Source organism: Triticum dicoccoides, chromosome 6A (genome assembly GCF_002162155.2).
Source record: "Triticum dicoccoides isolate Atlit2015 ecotype Zavitan chromosome 6A, WEW_v2.0, whole genome shotgun sequence".
NCBI lineage: Eukaryota > Viridiplantae > Streptophyta > Magnoliopsida > Poales > Poaceae > Triticum > Triticum dicoccoides.
Window position 1 is genome coordinate 269,290,461 of NC_041390.1, and position 7,064 is coordinate 269,297,524.

The following is a 7,064-nucleotide window of genomic DNA, read 5'->3' on the forward strand; positions in this document are numbered from 1 at the left end:
TATATGCATCATTGTGACATGGAAGAATCTGAGGATGATACAATGAATAGATTTTTTGGAGGTTTCAACCATGATATTCAGGCAAGATTTCGGTATATTCCTCGTTTCATTACAGGTATGTATGTCCTTGCTTGTACCTTTGAGAGACAGATACATGAGGATGCATTGGGTGACTACAACAACTACTATTCCAGTTCATGCTCACCACCGCCGGTTGGTTACTCCACTATTGCACCAACTAGATCAGCCCCACCTCGGATTGTGAGCGCGACATCATCTCAAGAGTATGGTACATTGACAACGTCCTTACCTACATCAGCTACATCTCTGCGACAAGGTAACAGTAAAGGTATTGATGATATAACTTCACATGAGAATGATGCATGCCTAGTTAACTTGAATGCATCATGTGTTGAGTTGCCTGTTGGTTTGAGCACACCACCTATTTTAGAGAATCTTGTTACTGTCATGAATGCGTCATGTGATCAAACAACTGAAATATCAACAATTTTGAGTGCACCCTTTGAATTAACTGTTGATGCAAAAGAACCAATGTTTAATCATTTTGATATGACCTCTAATCTTGGTGATGATTCTGTGTCCAATGACATATTGCATGTTTGCTTATTTAAGCATGCTGTAGCATGTAAATTTTATGCAAGTAAGGTTTATTCATCAAAGTTAGGATGGTTTAATGATGAACATTGCCAATCTTTTGAAATGAATAAGAGCTTCACTTATATGTGCAAACTGAGTTGCAATATTTTCATGCCTTCTACTTCTTGTGATAATTTTTTGGCTTTAGATTTTATGAACTATGAAAGTTACTCATGTATACATGTGTCATATGTACAAAAATCAAGGGAAGTTAAAGTGGATGACATATACATATACAACATGTACACCTTGTCTCTTTTGTTAGCCACATTTCAGATTAAGAAACGCCAAGGACGGCTTTGTTTTCAAGAAGGGGAGGATGATGAGGACATGACTACCTTGGATACGACCAAAAATATTGCATAGATGCATATTTGTCAGGTTATTTCTAATGCAAACTATTCAATAATCTATTTATGTTATCCAGAACAAAAATACTTCACACACTTTTGTGTTTTGTCTAATTGCAGGTGTATGGGACATTTGTACTATCCACATATGAAGATAAGGGAAAATAAGAAGTTTAGGTTATGTTCAAAAAGTCCTCTCACGTCACTTTTGGGCCAAGAGAAGATAGAGTCCAAGTCTCTCACGTTCTGGATTCAGATTCGGACTGCACAGACATACCTGACTCAAAACGCCAACAACTTTTTCATACGTACTCCGAATTGGGTGATTCTTTGTCTATTGGAAACTAGATTTCGTGCTCTTTCCAACCCAATTGGATTCACCTTGAAATTCGTCCAGAGCGTTGAGTTATGGATGAAACAATCCGATGTTGCAGCAGAATCCGAGTCAAACTACAAACCCAAAGGTGTTGCATTACCTCCACTTGGGCCCATGAGCCTTGTACGACCTAGGGTTAGTTTTAGGCTGCCTTGTACATCCTCCCACCTCCTTGGCTGCCACCCCTTGCTCCTATATAAGTATACCCATCTAGTAGCTTTTTCCTGGGAATTTGCTTAGTTAAAATTAGCCATTGCAACTTCGTGTACTTCGTTTGTTTCCAACGACTAGACCAAGACCGCTTACGGATCCCCACCATTATCAATAGTTCATATATATTTGCAATATTCAGATTGCTTTATCATATTATTGCTCGTTCTTTGATTGCTTGCAGGAATAGACCTTCGTGGTCAGGCTGACCGTGCTTCCGGCATCGTCAGTAACCTCAAGAGATTGGTTTAGTGATTGCTAAGGCTCAACGTCGTGCATGTTTGTAGTCGGATCGTCAAATTCGTCTGCACCAAATCGATCGTTATCATCTCATCGAAAGATCAGGACACCCTCGCCTCTATCAAGTGGTATCAGTTTTCAGGTTGCTCGATGAGAATTTCCTGTTTTTCCTAGATTAGATTTATTTTCTTACCTATTGTCCAAGAAATAGCCACAAAAAAGGTTAGATCTATTCATACTTTGTCCAAGCCAATCTGAGGCTTTGCAATTTTCTTTTCATTGCTTGCATAGTTGAATTATCGATTGCATCGTCATGTCGAGTTGCTGGTCTTAGTGTCTAGTTCGTTTAGAGTTTCGAGTTCTGTTCACATTAGTCACCCCGCCGCTGCATCGTTATCCCTTCCGCTGTCCACCAACCATCTATCAATTTCCACCACGCGCTACCCATCGTTCATTGTCACAATCATATTTGAGGTCGTTCACATCTTCGCTAGATCCAATCTGTATCTTATCTAGTTTGTTTGGAAAGAGGGAGATAGAAAAAAAAGAAAAAAAGAAAAAAAGCCAGAGAAAGAAAAATAAAAAAATTGTGAGAAAAAAAGAGAGAAGAAAAAAAACAAAATTCGGATCTATAGACTCAATCTCATAGTTGAATTTGAATTGAAATCTGTTTTGTACACTGTCCAGTAAAACAGGACTAACTTCCTCATACGAAGTCCGTTTTGGCTCCGCAAGTACTCAAATGAAAGCTAGCGAAGAGCCACATCTAAATAGTTGCATCAGCTATTTCAATATTTGGCACCTCAAAATCGGCTTCTAAATAGGTCTTTTTGCCCTCCGAAGTTCACGAACACAGTTGATTCCAGTTTTTCAGGCCAGTTTTAGAATTTTTTGACTGCTCATATCAACTTGTAATTGAGTGATTCCTTTTGCGTTTGAAAGCTTGAGTCTATACCATTCTTGAAAAATCATCAAAAAATATTGACACAAACTAGAAAAGTTTGAGAGAAAGTTGTTGATATATCCTGCTTGGCTGTTGTTTCACATCATTATCTTTACGACTATTGTGATCTTCACTTATATTTTGCTGTCCAGAGCTACTTCTTATCTTTTATTGATGATAGTTGTGCTACGGCGTGACCTCATTAGTGTTCTAGGCTCGCGTCTCTAGTCCGGTCTTGCCTAGGACCAGCATAGTACCGTTGTTGAGCGTTTATTCAACATTGCATCTTTGAATTGATTATTGCTAATATTTTGCTACCATATATAGCCAACCCAGCTCCACATATTTCTACACCGTGTATACGTACGTTCCACTGGCAATCGCTTTACACAATCTTCGGAGTTATTTGACACTACTGGTTGCCTGTCACCACCTGCTGCATGGTAAGAACTTGTAAGATATTGATATTTGTTATACTGTGAGCGTTTTACCACCATACCCTAGTAGTTCATAGGAACATTATTCTTAAATTTTGTTTCTTGTTTCTACTAATCATGATAGGTTCCGGAGATAGGAGTTCTTGTATGACAAACACATCTTCACCATCACGAGAGTTGAGACAACACACACAAGCATATGGCCAGGTTATCTCTTTACCATCATTTGAGGGTAGATTTAATCCTTCTATTTATCTAGCTTGGGAGCTTGAAGTAGAACAAGTTTTTAGTCACCATGATTTTTTTGAACTTGAGAGAGTACGAGCTACCACTAGAGCATTTACTGGTTTTGCTTCTGTTTGGTGGAGTGTACATTGTAAGAAAAACATTGATAACCAACCCATAACTTGGAAAGTTTTGAAAGCTGTAATGAGACAACAATTTTTCCCTCCTTACTATCGTCGTGAATTGCTTCGCAAATTTGAACAATTTAAACAAGGCAACAACACTGTTCATGCTTACTACCAAGAGTTCAAATCTTATATGCATCATTGTGACATGGAAGAATCTGAGGATGATACAATGAATAGATTTTTTGGAGGTTTCAACCATGATATTCAGGCAAGATTTCGGTATATTCCTCGTTTCATTACAGGTATGTATGTCCTTGCTTGTACCTTTGAGAGACAGATACATGAGGATGCATTGGGTGACTACAACAACTACTATTCCAGTTCATGCTCACCACCGCCGGTTGGTTACTCCACCGTTGCACCAACTAGATCAGCCCCACCTCGGATTGCGAGCGTGACATCATATCAAGAGTATGGTACAATGACAACGTCCTTACCTACATCAGCTACATCTCTGCGACAAGGTAACAGTAAAGGTATTGATGATATAACTTCACATGAGAATGATGCATGCCTAGTTAACTTGAATGCATGATGTGTTGAGTTGCCTGTTGATTTGAGCACACCACCTATTTTAGAGAATCTTGTTACTGTCATGAATGCGTCATGTGATCAAACAACTGAAATATCAACAATTTTGAGTGCACCCATTGAATTAACTATTGATACAAAAGAACCAATGTTTAATCATTTTGATATGACCTCCAATCTTGGTGATGATTCTGTGTCCAATGACATATTGCATGTTTGCTTATTTAAGCATGTTGTAGCATGTAAATTTGATGCAAGTAAGGTTTATTCATCAGAGTTAAGATGGTTTAATGATGAACATTGCCAATCATTTGAAATGAATAAGAGCTTCACTTATATGTGCAAACTGAGTTGCAATATTTTCATGCCTTCTACTTCTTGTGATAATTTTTTGGCTTTAGATTTTATGAACTATGAAAGTTACTCATGTATACATGTGTCATATGTGCAAAAATCAAGGGAAGTTAAAATGGATGACATATACATATACAACATGTACACCTTGTCTCTTTTGTTAGCCACATTTCAGATTAAGCAACGCCGAGGACGGCTTTGTTTTCAACAAGGGGAGGATGATGAGGACATGACTTCGTTGGATACGACCAAAAATATTGCATACATTCATATTTGTCAGGTGATTTCTAATGCAAACTATTCAATAATCTATTTATGTTATCCAGAACAAAAATACTTCACACACTTTTGTGTTTTGTCTAATTGCAGGTGTATGGGACATTTGTACAATCCACATATGAAGATAAGGGAAAAGAAGAAGTTTAGGTTCTTTTCAAAAAGTCCTCTCACGTCACTTTTGGGCCAAGAGAAGATAGAGTCCAAGTCTCTCACGTTCTGGATTCAGATTCGGACTGCACAGACATACCTGACTCAAAACGCCAACAACTTTTTCATACGTACTCCGAATTGGGTTATTCTTTTTTTGTTGGAAACTAGATTTCGTGCTCTTTCCAACCCAATTGGATTCACCTTGAAATTCGTCCAGAGCGTTGAGTTATGAACGAATCAATCTGATGTTGCAGCAGAATCCGAGTCAAACTACAAGCACAAAGGTGTTGCATCACCTCCACTTGGGCCCATGAGCCTTCTATGACCTAGGTTAGTTTTAGGCTGCCTTGGGACGTCCTCCCACCTCCTTGGCTGCCACCCCTTGCTCCTATATAAGTAGATCCATCTAGTAGCTTTTTTCTGGGGATTTGTTTAGTTAAAAGTTAGCCATTGCAACTTCATGTACTTTGTTTGTGTCCAACGACCAGACCAAGACCGCTTACGGATCTCCACCATTATCAATACTTCATATATATTTGCAATATTCAGATTGCTTTATCATATTCTTGCTTGTTCTTCGATTGCTTGCAGGAATAGACCTTCGTGGTCAGGCTGACCATGCTTCCGGCATCGTCAGTAACCTCACGAGATTTGTTTAGCGATTGCTAAGGCGCAACGTTGTGCACGTTTGTAGTCGGATCGTCAAAGTCGTCTCCACCAAATCGATAGTTATCATCTCATCGAAAGATCGGGACACCCTCGTCTCTATCAGATGGGAATTTGTTAATGTCCGGTTGTATAGAACTTGACACTTGACTTAATTAAAATACATCAACCACGTGTGTAGCCGTGATGGTCTCTTTTCGGCAAAGTCCGGGAAGTGAACACGGTTTGGGTTATGTATGAACGTAAGTAGTTTCAGGATCACTTCTTGATCACTTCTAGCTTCTCGACTATTGCATTGCTTCTCTTCTCGCTCTTATTTGCGTATGTTAGCCACCATATATGCTTAGTGCTTGCTGCAACTCCACCTCAAGACCTTCTCCTACCCATAAGCTTAAATAGTCTTGATCTCGCGGGTGTGAGATTGCTGAGTCCTCGTGACTCACGGATACTTCCAAACAGTTGCAGGTGCCGATGATACTAGTGCAGGTGATGCTACTGAACTCAAGTGGGAGTTCGACAAGGATCTGGGTCGTTACTACATTTCGTTTCCCGATGATCAGTAGTGGAGCCCAATTGGGACGAACGAGGATCTAGCATTTGCGATTGTCTTCCTTTATTTTGGTTCCGTAGTCGGACCATTTGTTGTACTTTGGATGATGTATGAATTATTTATGTATTGTGCGAAGTGGTGATTGTAAGCCAACTCTTTATCCCTTATCCAATACATGGGATTGTGTGAAGATTACCCCTCTTGCGACAAATCTACCATGCGGCTATGCCTCTAAGTCGTGCCCCGACACGTGGGAGATATAGCCGCATTGTGGGTGTTACAGCCCGCCGCCCAGGCGCCTCTCCGTCCATCCTCCCCCTGGTGAGGTTCTTCCCTTTTTTCTTTCTTTTTTCTTGCTATTTTTTGATTTAGGTTGTAATGTTTTAGGTTAGTTGATTTAGTTGCTTTTTTTAGGTTAGTAGATTTTTGGTTAGTAGATTGTAGGTTAGTTTTTTTATATTTAGTCATATTTTAGGTTAGTCATATTTCAGGTTATTAGTACATTTTTGAGATGAAAAAAAGGAGAAAAGAAGAAAAAGTAGAAGTGGAGAGGAAAAAGGAAAATAAGGACAATGAAGAAGAAAAAGAAGACAAGAGGAAGAGGGAAAAGAAGGAAGAAGAAGAAAAAAGAAGGAGAGGAAAAAGGAAGAAGAAGAAGAAGAAGAAGAAGAAGAAGAAGAGGAGGAGAATAGAAGAAGAAGAAGAAGACGAAGAGAAGAATAAGATGAAAAAAAGAAGTAGAAGTAGAAGATGAAAAAGAGAAGTAGGAAAAGTAGAAAAAGATGGTTGCCGATGGTCGAGGGTCGCCGAGTGGTCGAGGGGTCGAGGATCGAGGGGAAAAGGAGTCGAGGGTCTAGGGGTCAAGGATCGAGGTGCTGAGGGGTCAAGGGTTGAGGGGAAAAGGGGTC